General features: G+C 49.4%; 1 long non-coding RNA gene across 1 annotated transcript; it reads right to left on the bottom strand.

Annotated features, from left to right (window-relative positions):
- Nucleotides 1–2,685: 2,685 nt before the first annotated feature.
- LOC147120517 (uncharacterized) lies at nucleotides 2,686–23,239 on the bottom strand. Its single transcript, XR_015078203.1, has 3 exons — nucleotides 23,029–23,239; nucleotides 3,823–4,074; nucleotides 2,686–3,676 (listed from the first exon to the last, which is right to left on the bottom strand). It is a non-coding gene; the product is annotated as an uncharacterized LOC147120517 (long non-coding RNA).
- Between the last annotated feature and the right edge of the window lie 18 nt (nucleotides 23,240–23,257).

The raw sequence follows: 23,257 nt of genomic DNA, 5'->3' as shown, positions 1-23,257 counted from the left end.
CCGTATGGCCTACTCCTGCTCCTACTTCTTATGTTCTTATGAACAGGAGTGCTCATCCAGGCCCCACAAGGAATGTTTAGACCTCCCCTACTCCAGGCTTTCCACCTTCTTCACCACCCCCCCACCCCCTCCCCCCCCCCCACCCCCAACTACCACAATGGCCTCCGGAACCCCCTCCCAACCACTTACCCGAGTGCTAGGGACTGTTCCTTAAGGTTCCCAGTGGCAGCCTCCTGCCACCCAACATTCTGCTCCTGCCAGCCAGCTAGCTGCTGCTTCCTGCTGGTTTCGGGCAGGAGACAGGCGAGGGCTATGCAGATGATGCCCAGGAGTTGAAATCTCCCAGGCCTCATGTTGCCCAGGTTGGGATGGCTCCTCTGCCTCCGCCTGCAAGTCAGCCGTCCCGAGTTAAAGGCAGGGTTAATAATTTAAATATAGTTTGAAGACTTCAGCACTGAAAATATGAATTTTATTAGTATAAATGAAGTACATTTGCTCTGTGCTAAAATGTATATAAACAACGTTGGTTTAATTATTTCTTTCTTTCATGTTCTTTCTTGCATGATTATGTTCTTTGCTTCTTTATTCCTGTTACTGTCATGCTCTGCCTGTTTCCTTTTCTTTCTGTTTCTTCCTTCCTGTCTCTGAAATTAATAATTTTTCTTGTTCTTGCCCTCAGCAGCAGGATGTCCTGTAACTTGAGGCACTATCTGATTTAATTAAACAAAAATGCTTTCTATTGGTGACAGACTATCTACTCGTCAATGCAGAGAAGATTCACCAGGATGTTACCTGGGATGGAGCGCCTCAGCTATGAAGAAAGACTAAACAGGCTGGGGTTGTTTTCCTTGGAGCAAAGAAGGCTGAGGGGGGACCTGATTGAGGTGTACAAAATGATGAGGGGCATAGATAGGGTAGACAAAGAGGAACTTTTCCCCTTAGTAGGGGGGTCAATAACAAGGGGGCATAGATTCAGGGTAAGGGGCAGGAGATTTAGAGGGGATTTGAGGAGGAACTTTTTCACCCAGAGGGTGGTTGGAATGTGGAACTCAATGCCCAAAAGGGTGGTAGAGGCAGGAACCCTCACAACATTCAAGAAGCATTTGGATGAGCACTTGGAATGCCAATGCATACAAGGCTATGGACCAAATGCTGGAAAATGGGATTAGACTGGACAGGGATGGATGGGCGGCGCAGACACGATGGGCCGAAGGGCCTCTTTCTGTGCTGTAAAACTCTATGACTCTATGACTCTATTCATTCCCTCCTCCTTCAAAAAGGAACCTGCAGCCGAGAAACCTATAAACTGCTCTTTCTACCCTGTTCACAAGGAAACAATGAATGCGTCTGCTGAAAAGCTGAGTGGTGTTTTGTGGGTCAACATTGCATGAAGTGTGAATAAACGCAAGAAAAAATGCTCAGTATGATTAAATTTGTAGTTTCTTAGTAGAGTTAGTTGTAGAGGTTCAGAATCAAAAGAATCCCTATAGCCAAGAGTTCCAAACAGTATCTTAGGGTGTACTCTTTTGTGCAAACAATAAACTGTATCTTAACAAAAAAACATTAATAACTTAAATTAAAATTTGGTTGCCGGGAGTGATGATGCACTCCAGTCCCCACGGCGCCCACCGGTCGCGGAAGACCTCGAGTGTGCCGGCGGACACCGCGCGCTCCATCTCCAGGGCCACCCGGGCGCGAATGTGACCGTGGAAGAGAGGCAGGCAGTCGGGCTGAACGACCCCCTCAACCACCCGCTGCCTGGACCAGTTAATGGCCACTTTGGCCTGGCCCAGGAGCAGTCCCACGAGGAGGTATCTTAGGGTATATAGTCAGAGGCAACATACCTTTAATTGTACCCATCAAAAAGAGCAAAAGCCTCAGTAAATGATAACGAACTTGTACAAAGCCCCAGTCCAGCCCTATTAAGAGGCACAAGTGCAGATTTTTAAATTGGACCTCTGATCAGGCGTTAGTTGGATTGGGGCATTATTAGCACTTGCCCAGCCATTGATGTGCTGACGCCACCTGGTTTTGGGGGTAGGGGGTCACTTTCACTTACTTAATGCGGGTGCGCTCCCAACCCATATTCGGCCTGGTGTTGGGAGCTCGCCGGATTGAGTGGAGTGATGGATAAAAATAAAGGGATACAATCACCTAAAAGTAAATAGCCACATACGGGGACAAAAATGTTGGGAGCATTTACAAAGGATTCTAATATTTTTTATGTATATTTCAGCCTTTCCAAAAGCCATTTGGGTAACAAAATTGGCTGGCACATCTGAGCGATTGACACAACAAATGTGGCTGAAAACCGAGGAAAAGAGCGGCACAATAATCGAACCCTCTGTTTAATAAATGATGAAATAGAACTGGCACTGTATGAAGTGAAAATGAGGGGTTGCGAGGGGGGCAGGAATAACCCTGTTTACCTCTCCATGCATAGTGCAAATATATCAGCCTGGAGTTTCCTTACATTTGCGACCAGAAAGGTGTGCAATCTGAGCGCAAAAAAAATTGGTAGCTTAAAAGATTGCAGAATTTTGTGCGTAATAAGTTACGCACAAAAATACAATACGCCCAAGCAGGGCTGTCGGAGAGTAGCTTGTGGCAAAGGCGTGCACCCACTGTGCCCCTCACCCACAGCAGTCGCAACCAGAAGAAGTCTCAGACACAGCTCTCTTCAAATTCAAATAACATTTTATTACAAAAATGTTAAAGTGCAAATTGTTAACAACAAATAGAACATCTCTAAAAAAATTTAACTTCTTATATTTTTCAAAATATCTTCTATTATTACATTTAAATAACAAAAGTGTTTATTTTAAATCTAAAATGCTGTTTAGAAATTTGAAAAAGCATTTGCAAAAATATAACTTATAAACAAGATCAAATGTTTGAACAGCTGTAAACCTGAGTTCAAACAATGTAACCATTTTGATTATTTTGTGCAAAATTTTGATAATTTTCAAAAAAATAAATACTTAACATTTTCAAACCTGTATCTTTTTTAAGATCAGAAACAGCAAGACAGTAGATATCTTCCAGCCTGACAGCTTCCCCCCCTTGACAACAAAGGAGGAAAAAGGAGGTCGTGGAGACAGGCTTAAAATTTCCACTACTCCCTCAAGGCACCTCGCTTGGCCCCTGTGCCCAGACGAGCTCTTCGGCCAGCTGCCGCCATGCACTGTCTACCAGTTACTGTGGATGGGTCGGAAAGTTGGGTGGGATGCCAGTTTGATGAGTAGTGGGCCTGTGGTTCCATCTGCTCCTGGAACAGGGATGCTGCCACTTGCATCGCAGGACTGAAATCCTGAGCTGCCTTGTGCAGCTGGCAATGTGCCTGCTGCTGTAAGGCAGGAGCCCAGGATGGTGCTGCCACCCATAGAGGTGGAAGCGTCAACCAATTGATCCACACAAGCCGAGGTACGGCTCCCAGCCAGCACCCTGATGGATGGAACGATGGCAGCCATGAGATCCTGCAAGGCCTCAGCTAGATCCTGAAAACCGTGATTCATCATGCACTCCAGTCTGTCTCCCAAAGCCTTAAGAGCTGAAGTTTGAGCCTCCATCAAGTTGGTGGGCCTGACTTCTCCATCATTGCCCATGACAGGGGATCTACTGGATATTCCAAAACAGTAGTCAATTGCTGGATTGGCACTTGCCGCGGTAGCATCACCTGTGGAGCAATTGAAAAAAGTCAGTGGTCTGCATCTATCAGGGCGGTGGGTGGTCTCAACAACGGGTCACTAATCAGAAAGTTTTGCCTGAGTATGGTGACCACATACGACATGGGAGACAGTTATGGCATTATGAGTTTGTTACCTTCCCTGCTATAGTCAAGTTGTTCAACTTCTTTCAGCACTGCTTCTCCATCCTGGGCACGATTGATGCGGCACTCAGTGGCTCTGCAACCTCAGTCCGCATCCTGACCGCAGTTGAGGGCTGGGATGTTGGGAAACTGATCAGCTGATCGCACCTCTCTTCTAGCTCATCCAAGACGGCCTCAAGGTCTCCAGCAGCAAAATTGAAAACCCTCTTTCTGGCAGCCTTCTCCTGTGATTCAGTAGTTGTCACCTGTGAGAAGTGAATTTGAGGCAATTCAGACTCCACAGAGCAATTGAAATGAATTAATTTAAAAATCTACAGGACAGAGAGCTCTTTGCTGCTTATTTTGCACTCTCCAGCTTCATTCTGAAGGATTTTTTCAACTTTTATAGGATCATAGCGCCCTGAGGCCCCATTGGCTTTATTCCAATTACGTTTCAACCACACTCGGATATCACGTGGATTCACATCTATTTCTATATTTGGATGTTTTCTCGTTAGATTGTGAGGATACTTGGGCACAATTCAACATCAGCAAAATAGGTGCAGCTTTGGGCATCATTTTGGTTCCAATTTTCCGGTTGCGCCCAGTAAGAAACTCCAGGGCATCCTTTTCAAACTCTAGGTGAGAACTCCGTTCTTGTAAGAATCAGAGTCATAGTCATAGTCATAGAGTCATAACGGCACAGAAGGAGGCCATTCGGCCCATTGAGAGTCCACGCCGGCTCTCTGTAGAGCAATCCAGTCAGTCCCATTCCCCCGCTCTATCCCCGTAGCCCTGCAAGTTTATTTCCCTCAAGTGCCTATCCAGTCTCCCCTTGAAAACATTGAGTGTCTCCGCTTCCTCCGCTTCCACCACTTCCTTTGGCAGCAAGTTCCAGGTCCTCACCACTCGCTGCGTAAAAATGTTTTCCCTCACGTCCCCCCTGTATCTCTTGCCCAAAACCTTAAATCTGTGTCCTCTAGTCCTTGTACTATCAACTAGTGGGAACAGCCTTACCCTGTCTAGCCTATCCAAACCATCATAATCTTGTACACCTCTATCAAATCACCCCTCAACCTTCTTTGCTCTAATGAAGACAAATCCAACCTGTCCTTGTAGCTAAGATCCCACATTCCCGGAACCATTCTGGTAAATCTCCTCTGCACCCTCTCAAGTGCCTTCACATTCTTCCTAAAGTGTGGTGACGAGAACTGGACGCAATACTCCAGTTGTGGCCTAACCAGCGCTTTATGAAGGTTCAGCATAACTTCTCTACTTTTGTACTCAATACCTCTATTTATGAAGCCCAAGATCCCATATGCTTTGCTAACCACTCTCTCAATATGTCCCACCACCTTCAGGGACCTATGCACATTAACTCCCAGGTTCCTCTGTCCCTGCACACTCTTTAAAACTGTGCCATTAAGTGTATATTGCATCTCCCTGTTCCTTCTGCCAAAATGTATCACCTCACACTTCTCTGTATTAAATTCCATCTGCCATTTGTCTGCCCATTCTGCTAGCCTTTCTATGTCCTGTTGCAGTCGATTGGTATCATCCTCACTGTTTGCCACACCCCAAGTTTGGTGTCATCAGCAAATTTAGAAATTCTACTCTGTATTCCAATATCCAGGTCATTTATATATATCAAAAAAAGCAGTGGCCCCAGCACTGACCCTTGGGGAATACCACTGTCGACCATCCTCCAGTCTGAAAAACAGCCACTTACCACAACTCGCTGTTTTCTGTCCTTAAGCCAATTCCTTATCCAAGCTGCCATTGACCCACCTATTCCATGAGCCTCAATTTTATTAACCAGCCTTCTATGTGGTTCTTTGTCAAACGCCTTCCTAAAATCCATGTAGACAACATTCATTGCATTCCCTTCATCAATCTTCCCCGTTACTTCATCAAAAAATTCAATTAATCAAACACGATCTGCCTTTTACAAATCTGTGTTGGCTCTCCTTAATTAGCTTAAACCTCTCCAAGTGCCTGTTAATTTTTTCCTTGATTATTGTTTCTAAAACTTTACCCACACCTGATGTTAAACTGACCGGCCTGTAGTTACTGGGATTGTCCTTACACCCTTTCTTGAACAATGGTGTCACATGTGCCACTTTCCAATCCTGAGGAACCTCCCCCGCATCTAGGGAAGATTTGAAAATTATAGCAAGTCCTTCTGCTATCTCCTCCCCCAATTCTCTTAGCAACCTGGGATGCAAGCCATCTGGATCAGGTGACTTATCCACTCCAAGCATACCCAGTCTTTCTAGTACATCCTGTCTATCAATTTTCACCCCTTCCATTGCTTCTACCTTTTCCACTTCTACCGATATTTTGTCAGCATCCACCTCCTTAGTAAACACCGATACAAAGTATTCATTGAGTATTCTAGCCTTGCCCTGCACCTCTAAGCATATATCATCTTGGCGGAGCAGGCACGAAGGGCCGAATGGCCTACTCCTGCTCCTATCTTCTATGTATCTATGTATCTTCTTTGTCCCTAATAGGCCCCACCCCAGCTCTTAGCACCCGCTTACTGTTTACATGCCAGTAGAAGATTTTTGGGTTCCTTTTTATGTTAACCCCCATTCTACTCTCATATTCTCTCTTTGCCAATCTTATTTTCATCTTCACTTCCTTTCTCAACTTATTGTATTTGGTCAGGTTCTCCCTTGAAGAATTCACCTGACATTCATCATACACCCTCTTTTCTTGTTTCATCATCTTCTCAATCTCCCTTGTCATCCAAGGAACCCTTGCTTTGGTTCCTTTACTCTTCCCTCTTGTTGGAATGTACCTAGCCTGTACTTGGAACATCTCCTCCTTAAAGATCACCCATTGTTCTGTTACAGTTTTTCCTGTCAGTCTTTGGTTCCATTTTACCCTGGCTAGATCCTTTTGCATCCCATTGAAGTTAACCCTATTCCAATTTAGAAGTTCCACTCTAGATTGTTCCTTGCTCCTCTCCATTGCTAATCTAAATCTTATGATACAATGATCACTCGTACCCAAGTGTTCTCCCACAGACATTTGGTCGACCTGGCCCACCTCATTCCCCAGCACCTGATCCAGCAATGTTTCCTTCCTAGTTGGGCCAAGAACATACTGGTCAAGGAAATTTTCCTGAACACATTTCAGAAATTCCTCTCCCTCCTTTCCCTTTACCCTAACATTATCCCAATCAATATTTGGGTAATTAAAGTCCCCCAGTATCACCACCAGAGTTCCTGTCTACAACATGTAGGGCTCGACTTTAACTCAGCCGTTAGGCGGGCTTTGAGGCGTGTGGGGGGTTAAAATTGCAAAACATGGGGGTCGGGACCCCCCCCCCGCCTAGTTCCCGACACCTAGCCATTTTAACCCAGGCGTGTCTGATGGTCCCGAATCAGTCCCGCCTGCAACAGGTGTGACTGGTCTTTAGGGCCCTTAAACAGCACTCATTGGCCTTTATAATCCCATTTTAACAGGCCCTTGCCTGTTTAACCCTTTTCCCACATAAAACACGCCTGGTGGGGATCACGCCTGTGAAACCTGGCGTGAGCACTATTGGCTTGCTGACTATCAGCTGCAGGTCAACCATTAAAGAGGAGATTTGATCAGCCATCATTTGCAGGTGGCAGGACTTTGTTGTTTCAGGCCTGGGGCAACTTTTACCAGGCTTAACCACACCTGTGGAAGGTTGGAGCCTCACACACTTCTCCAGTGTGACCTCCTGCAAAACCCCTCTCGCCAGCCTCACTCAGCACTTCCTCAACTGAGGCATCTACCAGAAGCATGGGAGGCCTTTTTTTCCTTCCCTTCTTGGCATTAGAGGACCTCCAGCCCCATTCGCGAAATGACACATGCCACAACTGCAGAAGTTGCCATCAGAATTTTTATGCAAATCAAACAACTGATGGCGTTTTTACAGAATACACAACATTTCACCCAAGTGACTACCCTTGTGACTATTTGTGCTTTATTTTCCTCTTACGCGTGCTCCTACGTAGTGGTTCCCCTGTGGCTTCAGCAGATGTGGAGGCCCCTTGCTCACTTTCCTGCTGCTCCTGTCTCGACACCTAATTGGTGGGCGTCCTCTGGGGTGGCGAGCCTGTGAGGGCTCGTCAGCAGTCTGCTGCTCCTGCGGCTGTGCAGGAGTTGAGACGTCTATCTCAGTTGGGTGTGGACTCCGGCGGGGCTCTGACCGAGGGCTCTGCAGTGGCATGGAAGTGTGAGCGCTTAAGGGAGGAGCCCCCACTTCCTTGAGGTCTGCCACCAACCTCCCTCTCATGGGTCAGGTCCCCCTCAGTGCCTGCAAGTGGCTTGAGAGCACCTTGCTGCACATCAGGGGGGCCATGGGGACCCGTATCTGCAATGGCAGTCCTACTCAGAAGGACTTCCATGAAGGTCTGGTTTCTCTGTTCAATAGATGCCCATCGCTCCTCAAGAGATGTCATTCTATTCTGAACACTCACCATGTTTTCCATACCCTGGCGACTAACCTCCTCCATGGCCGTAGCCCTCCTCTCCTCTCCCGTAGCCAGCCTTACCACGGAGGCAGCAATCATTTCCACGTAGGTAGCCATCCTTCCGTGTTGATGCGTTCATGCGCCAATGACTCCACAAAGGCTCTGCTCATGTTCGCTATGGACTCCTCCATTCGCTCCACACTCGCAGCGACCCTAGAGACAAAACCTGCCAGAGACTCCTGCATCTGTGCCTGGAGTTCCATCACCTCTGATCTTACGGATGGACCCAGAGGCAGAGGGTTGACATGCAGCTGAGCTGAGCTGGGAGAGTCCTGCGCCCTCCGACGAGGACTCTCCACTGCTGTCCCTGTCTCCACAATCTGCTGATGCTCACTTGTGAGCTGTGATACACCAGGTGACAACTCTACTCTATGTCCTGAAGGCACAACCAAGGTGTGAGTGTCTGCGCTGGTGCTGGGTGCACTTATTTCTGATGACGCTGCGCCCTTAGAGGTTGCAGATTCCTCTGAGGAGTCTGGCATCTCAGGCTCTTCCTCCTGCACACTGGGGACGGGGGCTCTCGATGGTCCTGTGGGGGAGTCAAGGATGCTCTGATGATGTGGAATCTGTATGGGTAGAACTGAGAAATACCAAAGGGCAGAACACATTAGTGGGAGTGGTGTATAGACCCCCAAACAGTAATGCAGAGGTTGGGGTTGGCATTAAAAGGGAAATTAGAGAAGTGTGCAATAAGGGCACAGCAGTCATCATGGGTGACTTTAATCTACATATAGATTGGGCTAACCAAATTAGTAACAATACTGTGGAGCAGGAATTCCTGGAGTGTATACGGGATGGTTTCCTGGACCAATATGTCGAGGAACCAACTAGGGATCAGGCCATCTTAGACTGGGTATTATGCAATGAGAAAGGAAAGCAATCTTGTTGTGCGAGGCCCCTTGGGTCGGAGCGATCATAATACGATAGAATTCTTCATTAAGATGGAGAGTGAAGTAGTTGACTCAGAGACTAAGGTCCTGAATTTAAACAAAGGGAACTATGATGGTATGAGACGCGAGTTGGGTAGGATTGATTGGGTAATGTCACTCAAAGGGTTGACGGTGGATAGGCAATGGCAAACATTCAAAGATCGCATGGATGAACTACAGAATTTGTTTATCCCAGTTTGGCATAAAAATAAATCAAAAAAGGTGACTCAACCGTGGCTAACAAGGGAAATTAGGGATAACATAAGATCCAAAGAGAGGACATATAAATTGGCCAAAAAAAGCAGCAAACCTGAGGATTGGGAGCAGTTTAAGATTCAGCAAAGGAGGACAAAGGGATTAATTAAGAGGGCGAAAATAGATTATGAAAGTAAACTTGCAGGGAACGTAAAAACTGACTGTAAAAGCTTTTATAGATATGTGAAGAGAAAAAGATTGGTGAAGTCAAGCATAGGTCCCTTACAGTCAGAATCAGGGGAATTTATAATGGGGAACAAAGAAATGGCAGACCAATTAAATACATATTTTGGTTCTGTCTTCACAAAGGAGGACACAAATAACCTCCCAGAGATGTCGGGGAACATAGGGACTAATGAGAAGGAGGAACTGAAAGAAATCAGTATTTGTAGGGAAATGGTGTTGGGGAAGTTGACAGGATTGAAGGCCGATAAATCCCCAAGGCCTGATAATCTACATCCTAGGGCACTTATGGAAGTGGCCCTGGAGATAGTAGATGCATTGCTGGTCATCGTCCAGAACTTGATAGACTCTGGAACAGTACCCATGGATTGGAGGGTAGCTAATGTTACCCCACTATTCAAAAAAGGTGGTAGAGAAAAAGCAGGGAATTATAGACTGGTAAGCCTGACATCGGTAGTGGGGAAAATGCTAGAGTCCATTATAAAAGATGTAATAGCAGAGCACTTGGAAAGCAGTGACAGGATCGGACAAAGTCAACCTGGATTTACAAAAGGTAAATCGTGCTCGACTAATCCACTGGAATTTTTTGAGGATGTAACTGGTAAAATAAATAAGGGAGAACCAGTGGATGTGGTGTATTTGGACTTTCAGAAGACTTTTGATAAGGTCCCGCATAAGAGATTAGCTTGCAAAATTAAGGCACATGGGATTGGGGGCAAGGTATTGACTTGGATAGAGAACTGGTTGGCAGATAGAAAGCAAAGAGTTGGAATAAACGGGTCATTTTCCGAGTGGCAGGCAGTGACTAGTGGGGTACCGCAAGGATCGGTCCTAGGACCCCAGCTGTTCACAATATATAGTAATGATCTGGACGAGGGAATTGGATGTAGTATCTCCAAATTTGCAGACGACACAAAGCTGGGTGGGAGGGTATGCTGTGAGGAGGATGTCGTGAAACTCCAGTATGATTTGGACAGGTTGGGTGATTGGGCAGAAACATGGCAAATGCACTTTAATGTGGATAAATGTGAGGTTATCCACTTTGGTGGCAAAAACAGGAAGGCAGATTATTATTTGAATGGCAATAGATTGGGAGAAGGGGAAGTGCAAAGAGACCTGGGTGTTCTTGTGCACCAGTCGCTGAAGGTAAGCATGCAGGTGCAGCAGGCGGTTAAGAAGGCAAATGGTATGTTGGCCTTCGTAGCAAGAGGATTCGAGTACAGGAACAAGGATGTCTTGCTGCAGTTGTACAGGGCCTTGGTGAGACCGCACCTTGAGTATTGTGTGCAGTTTTGGTCGCCTTATCTGAGGATGTTCTTGCCATGGAAGGAGTGCAGCGAAGATCCACCAGGCTGATACCTGGGATGGCAGGAATGATGTATGAGGAGAGATTGTGTCGATTGGGCTTGTACTCACTGGAGTTTAGAAAATTGAGAGGCGATCTCATCGAAACCTATAAAATTCTGTCAGGACTGGACAGACTAGATGCTGGAAGGATGTTCCCGATGGCCGGGGAGTCCAGAACGAGGGGTCACAGTCGAAGGATAAGGGGTAAGCCATTTAGGACTGAGATGAGGAGGAATTTCTTCACCCAGAGAGTGGTGAACCTGTGGAATTCTCTGCCACAGAGGGCGGTGGAGGCCAGTTCATTAAATATATTCAAGAAGGAGTTGGATATATTTCTTAAGGCTAAAGCGATTAAGGGATATGGGGAGAAGGCAGGGACAGGGTACTGAATTTGGATGATCAGCCATGATCTCATTGAATGGCAGAGCAGGCTCAAGGGGCCGAATGACCTACTCCTGCTCCTATCTTCTATGTTTCTATAAAAAGTTAGAGATGTGATGCCAAGGTTACATGCACATTGCATTTTGCAGATGATCATAAGTCCATATGATGTAGCTTCAGAATCATTATCAGCGACTCATGCAATGCCAATGAGAGAGATGGAAAACTATTCTGTCACCAGCTTGCGGGGATGCACCTCTCTCTCCTTCCCCAACTTCCGCATCTATGTCAGCCCCGACATTCTCCAGGACGCCTTCCTCCCAGGTTGTGAGCTGGGCTAATGAGGGCGGCCCTCCTCCTATCCTGGCTTGCTCTCTCCTGTTGTGAGCTCTCTTTTCCTGCAATGAGGGAGACAATTGGAGGTTGAGTGAGAATGAAGGAGTGAGTGCAGAGATTGCATAGAATACATACGTAGAAGGAGACAAAGATGGAGTGCGGTTGCAAGACCAAGGGTCCTCCCTGTGTGTTGTAAGTTGTGTTCAAAGCATCAGAGTGAGAGGGAGTGTGAGGGCTGCATGGTGGAATAGTTCTGTGATTATGAGCATAGAGAGAGAGGGAATGGGTAAGGGTGCATGGATGTGAGTGTCTAGTGGGATGTGGAAGAAGAGATTGCTAAAGCTGAGTGCTGGTGAGGAAAGGCAATGGGGATCAGATTGAGGGTGATGGAAACTTCATACAGTACTTACTTTTCCAGTGCGATGAAGGTCATGGAATCTTTTCCTGCACTGCATCCAGGTGCGCCATGTGAGCCCCAAGGAGTTGACTTCACCAGCCACCTGTAGCCACACAGCCTTGGTCTGACTGGGAGGCCTCTTCCTTCCTGAAGAAGGGAACAGGACCTCCCTGTGGGCCCTAGCACCATCCAGCAATGCCTGGCGTGATGCCTCATCAAATTTGGGGGCAGCTCTTGCCCTCCCGCTGGTCGTTGCTCCTGCAGGCTTCTGTGCCATCTCAATGGTGAAGTTTGGAAGCCTGCAGAAGAAGCAAGGCTTGCTGTGGACCTTAAAAGCAGCAGCAATGATGGCGTCATATTCTGCGACTTTCTGACTGGAAATACTCAATTGCCAAGGCTTCCCACACGTTGGAAATCAATTGGCCAATTGAGTTAAAATTGCATCAATCTCACAGACCCATTTAGATTCGTGTGGGAAACACCAAATTCGGGAACCCGACAATTCCCCGCACCCGAATTAAAATTGACCCCGTAAAGTCCGCAATTCCTGCCATCAGTGCTGGGAGTGGCAATGAGAGAAGAGGGACTCGATCTGCTGTGATAGCAGTCGGATTGGTCACGAGTGGGACTGAGGGTTATGGGACCCAGTCTGCGCTAATTTTCATCAGAGAAAGCTGACACACTGCCTGCCTGGCTCCCATTACAATGCCTGTCAGCACTGAAGGTTGGCACGCACAGCACAATGTCAGTTTTTTTTAAGCTGTTGGCTGGCTTATGCTAGTTTACTAGTTTGGCACGGATGCAGCATGGTTTATTTTTATAACTGAAAAAATATCATTCATTGTTCAAACATTACAAAACAAAATATTTAAAATTAGAAAATGACACCATGTACTTATCTATCTATCTATCTATATATATATATACTAGCTGAAGTGCCCGGCGGTGCCAAGGCTTTTTCGAGGGAATGTTGTTGTTGGAAGAGAGAGAGAGAGCGGCTGGGGGGGAAGAGAGAGAGCGACTGGGGGGAAGAGAGAGAGTGACTGGGGGGGAAGAGAGACTGGGGGGAAGAGAGGGGGGAGGGAGGGGGGAGGGGGGGGAGGGGGGGAAGGGAGGGGGGGAAGGGAGGGCGGGCGGGGGGGGAAGGGAGGGGGGAAGGGAGGGGGGAAGGGAGGGGGGAGGGAAGGGAGGGGGGAAGGGAGGGCAGGGGGGGAAGGGAGGGCGGGGGGGAGGGGGGAGGGATGGGAGGGAGGGCGGGGGCCCCCCCCCGAGGGTCGCGGCCCCCCCCGAGGGTCGCGCCACCCCCCCCCCCCCAAGTGTCGCGCCACCCCCCCCGAGTGTCGCGACCCCCCCGCCCCCCGAGGTGAAGGCCGCCGATTGCGTGCGCAGCAGGAGCTGAGACGCGGCGTCTCTCTCTGGCTCGGCCGGCGGGCCCGGTTGCCAGGGTAACCGTGACGCTGACCAAGCCCCGCCCCCCGGCCGAGCCAGAGAGAGAGATGCCGCGTCTCAGCTGCTCCTGCTGCGCGCGCGGCCACCCCCCCCCCGAGGGTCGCGGGCCCCCCCCCCCCCCCGAGGTGAAGACCGCCGATTGCGGCTGCGCGAGACGGCCGGCGGGGCCGGTTGCCAGGGTAACCGTCGACGCTCAGCAAGCCCCACCCCCTGGCCGAGCCAGAGAGAGACGCCGCATCTCAGCTCCTGCTGCACGCGCACCCTAGCGGCGCTGGGCTGAGGCTCGGCCCTCCAGCCTTCGAGTGGGGCCGGGAGGTGCCTAGCTTGGGCGTGGGTGCGGAGGAGACGCCGAGGCTTCTAGGCCTACCTGGAAAAACGGGGAAAGGTAGGAAAATTAATGAGATTAGATAAGTTAATTACTTTCTAAATCATTTTTAAAAAAAATATGTGTTTTAAAAGCAACGTTTTTTTTTTAAGACGCAGAAAGCGGGAAAAAGAAAGGAAAAGTTTGGAATCAAGATGGCGGCGACTCACCTCGGTTCAGAACGATAAGACCCGGCCACACACGCACCGATTGGCCCGGCGGCACACGCCAGCAACCCGGCGTACGATTGGTCGAGCTCGAGGTCACTCTGTCGCTAATGAGCGGATAATGAGACGCTAATGAGCGGAACGTTGAAGGTTTTTGGGATACCGCGGGCGCGATTTTAGCCCGGCCGAAACGTAAATACGCTTAAATCCGTCTCGGAAGCGTAAGCTTTCTTTGGAGGTAACGCGCGCGTAGGTACGCCCTGTAACTTTCGAGCGCATAGCCCGACAGACGCACAGGCGATGACAAGACAGAATGACAGACAGACAGACAGAATGACAGACAGACAGATGTACCGATTTATTTATATATATAGACTAGCTGAAGTGCCCGGCGGTGCCGAGGCTTTTTCGAGGGCATGTTGTTGTTGGAAGAGAGAGAGAGAGCGACTGGGGGGGAAGAGAGAGAGCGACTGGGGGGAAGAGAGAGAGCGACTGGGGGGGAAGAGAGAGAGCGACTGGGGGGAAGAGAGGGAGGGGAGGGGGGAGGGGAGGGGAGGGGGGTGGGGAGGGGGTGAGGGGAGGGCGGGGAAGGGAGGGCGGGGGGGAGGGGAGGGGGGAGGGCGGGGGGGAAGGGAGGGCGGGTGGGGAAGGGAGGGGGGAAGGGAGGGCGGGGGGGGAAGGGAGGGCAGGGGGGAAGGGAGGGCGGGGGGGGAAGGGAGGGGGGAAGGGAGGGGGGAGGGCGGGGGGGGAAAAGGGGGGGAAGGGAGGGCGGGGGGAGGGGGGGCGAGGGGGAAGGGAGGGCGGGGGGGGGAGAGAGGGCGGGGGCCCCCCCGAGGGTCGCGGCCCCCCCGAGGGTCGCGCCCCCCCGCCGTGTCGCGGCCCCCCCCCCACAAGGTGAAGACCGCCGATTGCGCGCGCAGCAGGAGCTGAGACGCGGCGTCTCTCTCTGGCTCGGCCGGCGGGCCCGGTTGCCAGGGTAACCGTGACGCTGACCAAGCCCCGCCCCCCGGCCGAGCCAGAGAGACGCCGCGTCTCAGCTGCTCCTGCTGCGCGCGCGGCCTCCCCCCCGAGGGTCGCGGCCCCCCCCCCCCGAGGGTCGCGGCCCCCCCCCAAGGTGAAGACCGCCGATTGCGGCTGTGCGAGACGGCCGGCGGCCTCGGTTGCCAGGGTAACGCTGGACGCTCAGCAAGCCCCGCCCCCGGCCGAGCCAGAGAGAGACGCCGCGTCTCAGCTCCTGCTGCGCGCACACCCTAGCGGCGCTGGGCTGAGGCTCGGCCCTCCAGCCTTCGAGTGGGGCCGGGAGGTGCCTAGCTCGGGCGTGGGTGCGAAGGAGAAGCCGAGGCTTCGAGGCCTACCTGGAAAAACGGGGAAAGGTAGGAAAATTAATGAGATTAGATAAGTTAATTACTTTCTAAATCATTTTTTTTTAAAACAATATGTGTTTTAAAAGCAACGTTTTTTTTTAAGACGCAGAAAGCGGGAAAAAGGAAAAGTTTGGAATCAAGATGGCGGCGACTCACCTCGGTTCAGAATGATAAGGCCCGGCCACACACGCACCGATTGGCCCGGCGGCACACGCCAGCAACCCGGCGTACGATTGGTCGAGCTCGAGGTCACTCTGTCGCTAATGAGCGGATAATGAGATGCTAATGAGCGGAACGTTGAAGGTTTTTGGGATACCACAGGCACGATTTTAGCCCGGCCAAAACGTAAATACGCTTAAAACCGTCTCGGAAGCGTAAGCTTTCTTTGGAGGTAACGCGCGCGTAGGTACGCCCTGTAACTTTCGAGCGCATAGCCCGACAGACGCACAGGCGATGACAGACAGAATGACAGACAGACAGACAGAATGACAGACAGACAGACAGATGTACCGATTTATATATATAGATAAAAAATGGTCCATCTCTCTTTCCGTCTGTCTTTCCGTCTTTCTGTCTGTCCGGCTATACAATCAAAAGTTATAGAGCGTACCCACACATATGTTATATCAAAGAAAGCTTATCATTAGGGGACTCTCATAGGTGTTTTTTCTTTTTGCTCAGACAAAAATTGTTCGGACACTATGCAGAAATCGTTCAAAAATCCTCAAAAATCCACTCATTAGCGGTTGACCAATCCGACCTCTCATTAGCGTTGAGTGACGTGCTGCTTCACCAATCCTACAGTTCAGTGACCTGATGGTTCAACAATCGGTCCCTAAACTTCGCCGCCATTTTTTTCATCCCCACAGGGACAGCACCAGCCAAACAAACCCCCACATTGCGACTCCGGGAGCGGCAGGTGAGTTTCCACACAGCGGGCGGGTCATCGGCAGTGGCCGGCCGTCAACCGCGCAATTCGCGGGGGAGCTCAGCTGGGGTCAGTCTCGGCCCCAGAGCCCGGCCGGGCCTCAAGCGCTAGGCCCGAAACACGCAACGGGCGGGCGAGCTCTAGCTGCCGGCCGTCAACCGCGCGATCCCCTGGGGAGCTCAGCTCGGCTCCGTCTCCGCCCAAGATCCCGGCCGGCCCTCAACCGCTAGGCCCCGCACTGCCGGTATCACAATGGCACCGGGCCTGACGCACTACGCAGGGAGACGGGTGGGAGTGACAGAGAGAGGGGGAGGGACGGGAGGGAGGGAGAGGAGAGGGGGAAGAGGGAGGGAGAGAGAGAGGGGACAGACACGGGCAGGGAGACCGCGCTGCCCAAAATTGCCCTGGCAACGCCGGGCACCCCCTATAGTTTATAATTAGGACATCCTTAATTCTAAACACGGATTATCAATCAGTGACGAGAGGTACTGAAACATTTATTCTGTTTCTCTCTCCGCAGATGCTGCCTGACCTGCTGAATATTTCTAGCATTTTCTGTTTTTATATCAACCAGCATTGGTTTTCATGGTCTCCCCATTATTTTTGTTAGGCAAGGGTATTAAGAGATATGGAGCCAAGGTGGGTAAATGGAGTTAAGAGATAAAAACAGAAAATGCTGGAAATAGAATCATAAAATGGTTACAGCACAGAAGGAGGTCATTCAGCCCATCAAGCCCATACCGACTCTCTGCAAGAACACTCCAGCTAGTCCCACTCCTCTGCCCTTTCCCCATACCTGCAATTTATTTTCCTTAAGGTACTTATTCAATTGAATCTGCCTCCACCACCCTTTCAGGCAGTGCATTCCAGATCCTAACCACTTGCTGCGTAAAAAAGTTTTTCCTCATGTCGCCTTTGGTTCTTCTGCCAATCACCTTAAGTCTGTGTCCTCTGGTTCATGACCCTTCCGCCAATGGGAACAGTTTCTCTCTATCCACTCTGTCTAGACCCCTCATGATTTTGAATACCTCTATCAAATCTCCTCTCAACCTTCTCTGCTCTAAAGAGAACAACCCCAGCTTCTCCAGTCTATCCACATAACTGAAGTCCCTCATCCCTGGAACCATTCCTGTACATCTTTTCTGCACCCTCTCCAAGGCCTTCACAGCCTTCCTAAAGTGCGGTGCCCAGAATTGGACACAATACTCCAGTTGAGGCCAAACCAGTATTTTATAAAGGTTCATCATAGTTTCCTTGCTTTTGTACTCTATGCCCCTATTTATGAAGCCCAGGATCCCATATGCTTTTTAACTGCTTTCTCAACCTGCCCTGCCACATTCAAAGATTTGTGCACATATACTCCAAGGTCTCTCTGTTCATGCACCCCCCCTTTAGAATTGTACCCTTTAGTTCGTATTGCCTCTTCTCGTTCTTCCTACCAAAATGTATCACTTCACAATTCTCTGCGTTATATTTCATCTGCCATGGGTCCGCCCATTCCACCAGCCTGTCTATGTCTTCTTGACGTCTTGTCACTATCCTCCTCACTGTTCGTATAGTTCTAAGTTTTGTGTCATCTGCAAACTTTGAAATTGTGCCCTGTGCACCCAAGTCTAAGTCATTAATATATATCAAGAAAAGCAGTGGTCCTAGTTGTAGTAACCTGGGAGGTTATTAGTAACCTGATCCACCAGGTGGTGCTGTGGCAATTGGTCTCCTGAGTTAAGTCTGATTTGTACTGGTTGTACTCTTTGTTTTTGCTGCCTCATGGCAGAAGCTTTATGTGCAAGTGTTGATTAAACCATGTTATGGAGTTAACCTGTGTCTGTCTCCATCTATGGCCACCTTAAGATACCACATATGGCGACGAGAATAAAGGACGGAAAAGTTTTGGTGGATCAGTCATAGTTAGGGAGTATTCGGAAGAGGTGCTCGGGTTGGTTAGCAAACTAGTCGGAAAAGCACGAGGCTAGGCCGCAGGAGTCGAAACGGAGTTTGATTTTTTGGCTGAAGTGACCGGACTTCAAGGATGGCAGGAACGGTAGGCTCCGTGGCACCTTTTGACAGCAAGTCGCAGTCTTGGGAGGAGTATTGTGAAATACTGAGCCATTTCTTTATGGCAAACGAGGTGGACAGCGCTGAAAAGAAAAGGGCCATTTTACTGAGTTGTGTGGGAGTGCAAACCTATACACGGATGAGGAATCTGCTGAGCCCGGAGTGGCCAGGAGAAAAATCTTTTGACGAGTTGGTGAGCCTACTAAAGAATCATTTCAATCCGAAACCTAGTGAAATAGTACAGAGATGGAAATTCAATTTGAGGATTAGGAGGCCGGAAGAAAGCGTTACTGAGTATGTGGAGGAGCTTCGGAAGCTCGCACAGGACTGTAATTTTGGAAATACGCTCACAGTCATGTTAAGGGACAGACTAGTATGCGGAGTTAACGACGACAGTATACAGCAAAGGTTGCTGTCAGAAGAAGGATTAACGTTTGAGACGGCACTTAAAAAAGCACAAGCCATGGAGACGGCTAACAAGGACATTAAGGACGTAAACAGTATGAGCAAGGAGAAATGGAGTAAACCAGTGGGAGGAGCTGTTTTCAAGATGGAAGCTGGCGTGAAAAGTCCACCAGTCGGGGTTGGGGATTGCTACCGATGTGGCGGGACGAGCCATTATGCAAAGGACTGCAGGTTTGCAAAGGCAAAGTGCCACAATTGTGGAAAAATAGGGCACTTAAAGAAAGTCTGTAAAAGGGCAGTGAGTGAGAGACGCAGTGCTAAAGGGGCAAAGCATGCTAAAGGGGGGAGGGAGAAGTACACAAAGCAGGCAAATTACATACAAGAGGAGGAAGAGTCTAGTGAGTCTAGTGAGGAGGTTTTCACTATATACAGTATAGACACTTCAAGGCCCAACGTACCCCCTCTCACTCAGTATTTGATAGTGAACGGAGGTCAAGTAAAGTTTGAGATTGACACCGGATGTAGTGTAACCATAATGTCGCAGACTGAGTACGCCAAGCTATGGGGGGAAGCAAAAGTACCAGAGCTAGGTACATGCCCCATTAGTCTCAAAACCTACACAGGACAGAAGGTGGACATTTTAGGGGCGGCCGAAGTACAAGTGGAACACAAAGGAGTCACCAAAGAGCTTACGGTGGTAGTGGTAGCAGGGTCAGGGCCAAACCTGTTAGGGCGAGGGTGGATCAGTGAGTTGAGTGTGGACTGGCAGGCAATGAATAAAATGGAGGACAGTACAGAGGCACTGCAAGAAGTGCTGATGAAGCATGAGTTAGTGTTCAAGGATGAACTGGGCACCTTAAGGGGAGCCACAGCCAAGATTCATGTAGCCAGTGATGCCACGCCTCGTTTCTTTAAACCAAGGTCGGTACCTTTTGCAATGAAAACCAAGGTTGAGGCGGAACTAGATCGCCTGCTAAAGGACAAAGTAACAGATCCAGTGAAATTTTCAGACTGGGCGGCACCAATAGTCCCGGTATTGAAGCCCGACGGTAACGTAAGGGTGTGTGGTGACTATAAGTTAACAGTGAACAGAGTATCATCACTGGAACAGTACCCCATTCCGAGAATGGAGGACATGTTAACATCGCTCGCTGGGGGAGAAAGATTCAGCAAACTGGACATGAGTCATGCGTATCAGCAGATATTGCTAGATGAAGAATCAAAAAAGTTTGTCACGGTGAACACGCACAAGGGGCTGTTCACGTATGCCAGGTTACCATTTGGTGTCAGTTCTAGCCCAGCAATATTCCAACGGACTATGGAGGGCATTCTGCAGGGCATTCCAAAGGTGGCCGTGTACTTAGATGATATTCTGCTAACAGGAAGTGATGATCAGGATCACTTAAAAACACTGGACAAAGTGCTACAGCGGCTGGAAGAGGCGGGGCTACGCCTGAAACGGAGTAAGTGTAGTTTCATGGAGAAGGAAGTTACATTCCTGGGACATCGAGTGGATGCCACAGGCCTCCATCCATTACCAGGGAAAATGCGGGCAGTGCAGGATGCACCTGCACCCACCTCAGTGACTGAACTGAAAGCCTATCTAGGGCTCCTGAATTATTATAACTGGTTTCTTCCAAACTTATCGATGCTGCTGGCACCCCTGCACAAACTGCTGAGAAAGGAGGAGCCATGGCGTTGGGGGCCAGAGCAAGCGAAAGCGTTTCAGCAGCCAAAGGAGCTACTTCAGTCCAGCAGGGTGTTAGTGCATTACGACGAGAAGGAGGAGCTGATAATGTCCTGCGACGCATCACCCTATGGAGTGGGGGCAGTGTTGGCCCACCGCATGCCAGATGGAGCGGAAAGGCCCATCGGGTTTGTTTCACGCACGCTCACAGCTGCGGAAAAGAACTATTCACAGCTTGAGAAAGAGGGGTTAGCCATTATATTTGGAGTAAAGAAATTTCATAAGTACATATATGGGAGGAAGTTTGTAATCAGTACTGACCACAAGCCTCTTATTAGCTTACTGAATGAGATGAAAGCGGTGCCTCAAATGGCATCACAGAGAATAATGAGATGGGCAGTAATACTAAGAGCCTATGAATATGTGATCACGTACAGAGCCGGCAAGGAAAACGGGAACGCTGATGCTCTTAGCCGCCTGTCCCTCTCAAAATCTCCTCGCAGTACTTCCCCTGAGGAGCACGTCCTGATGCTGGATCAGGAGATCAGTCCCCTGATGACTTCAGCGCAAATCCAGGGCTGGACAGCCAAGGACCCCGTTCTGTCAAGGGTCCGTGAGTATGTGTTGAAAGGCTGGCCAGATCACCGTGAGGGACCGGAGTTCGCGCCGTACAGACAGAGACAGCACGAGCTCAGTGTCCAAGATGGATGTGTGCTATGGGGAGCACGCATCATAGTCCCAGAGTGGGGACGCTCTACTTTGATGGAACAGTTGCATCAATCGCACCCAGGAATGACTAGAATGAAAGGACTGGCTAGGAGCTACCTGTGGTGGCCTAACTTGGATGCTGAAATTGAGTCAAAGGTAAAGTCATGCACTATATGTCAGGAACAGAGGAAAGCACCTGCCGGGGCACCACTCCATCCCTGGGAGTGGCCCAGCAAACCCTGGAGGAGAATTCACATAGACTATGCGGGACCTTTTAGGGGCAAAATGTCTTTGGTGCTGGTAGATGCTCACTCAAAGTGGATTGACGTTTATCCAGTGAGCTCTGCAACGACTGATGCCACACTGAATTGTCTCAGGAACAGCTTCAGTACGCATGGTATTCCAGAAATGATTGTATCCGACAATGCACAGTGTTTTGTTAGTGAAGAGAGCAAAGAATTCATGGTAAGGAGTGGAATCACACGTCACCTCGGCTCCATATCACCCAGCCTCAAATGGGTTAGCCGAGCGAGCCATGCAGACTTTTAAGGAGCTCATGAGGAAAAGCTCAGGTGACACCCTGGAGACCAAGCTCAATAGAGCCTTGTTTAGTTATCGTATAACACCCCAAGCTACCACGGGGCTTTCTCCGGCTGAGTTGATGATGGGGAGAAAGTTGCGGTGCACGTTAGACCTGATACACCCAGATCTCAAAAGCAAGGTTGAGACAAAACAGACAAACCAAAAAACGTACCATGACAAACATACGAAAGCTCGCCATTTCGCCATAGGGGACTCTGTGTACACCCGGAACTTCGGCTATGGACCTAAATGGATACCAGGACTAATCCAGGACATTACAGGACCTGGAAACAACTCCGTGTTGCTAGGGGATGGTCGAGGGGTTCGTCGGCATGTGGATCAGCTTTTCAGCCGGCAGCAGGGGGAACTGCCTCAGATGGAACAAAGGGCAGTAGAGGAGGCTGTTCCAGGACCCAGCACGACTTATAAGGTGCCAGTGGACACTGGTACTGCCAGGTCACAGCGGGACAGAGTAAAACCAACATCAGAGACAACTCCAATCTCAAGTGCGAATGAATCTGAGAATCCACCACAAGTGGAATTAAGACGTTCACAAAGGATTCGCAAGCAACCAGAAAGACTTATACAAACCTGTTAAATTAGTCAGGGGTTAACCATGGTTATAGCATACTGGTTAATTAAAACGTAGTACCTAGTAAGGGTTATTGTTTAAGAATTGCATACGGCAATCTTAAGGGGGGAGGAGTGTAGTAACCTGGGAGGTTATGAGTAACCTGATCCACCAGGTGGTGCTGTGGCAATTGGTCTCCTGAGTTAAGTCTGATCTGTACTGTGGTACTCTTTGTTTTTGCTGCCTCATGGCAGAAGCTTTTATGTGCAAGTGTTGATTAAACCATGTTACGGAGTTAACCTGTGTCTGTCTCCATCTATGGCCACCTCAAGATACCACACTAGTACTCACCACCGTATACCTTCCTCTAGTCCAATAAACAACCATTCACTGCTATTCTGTTTCCTGTCACTTAGCCAATTTCGTATCTATGCTGCCCCTGTCCCTTTTATTCCATGGGCTTCAACTTTGCTGGCAAGCCTATGATGTGGCACTTTATCAAACGCCATTTGGAAGTCCATGTACACCACGTTAACTGCATTGCCCTCATCAACCCTCTCTGTTACCCCATCAAAAAATTCAGTCAAGTTATACTCACCAGGTCAGGCAGCATCTGCAGGGAGAGAAAAAGAGTTAATGTTTCAGGTCGACGACCTTTGGTCAGAATGGAGTTAGGATACAGATCAGCCATGACCTCACTGAATGGCGGAACAAGCTGGAGGGGCTGAATGGTTGGCCACGTCCTCTATTCCACCCCAACCTGCCTAACAAGGACGCGCACGCGATCTCTCCCGAACCCGTGCGTCTATCGGGAGTGCGCGCGCACA

Source organism: Somniosus microcephalus, chromosome 4 (genome assembly GCF_052327205.1).
Source record: "Somniosus microcephalus isolate GS21.2 chromosome 4, FLI_Smic_1.0, whole genome shotgun sequence".
Taxonomy (NCBI): domain Eukaryota; kingdom Metazoa; phylum Chordata; class Chondrichthyes; order Squaliformes; family Somniosidae; genus Somniosus; species Somniosus microcephalus.
This window is presented reverse-complemented; position numbering and strand designations above follow the sequence as displayed.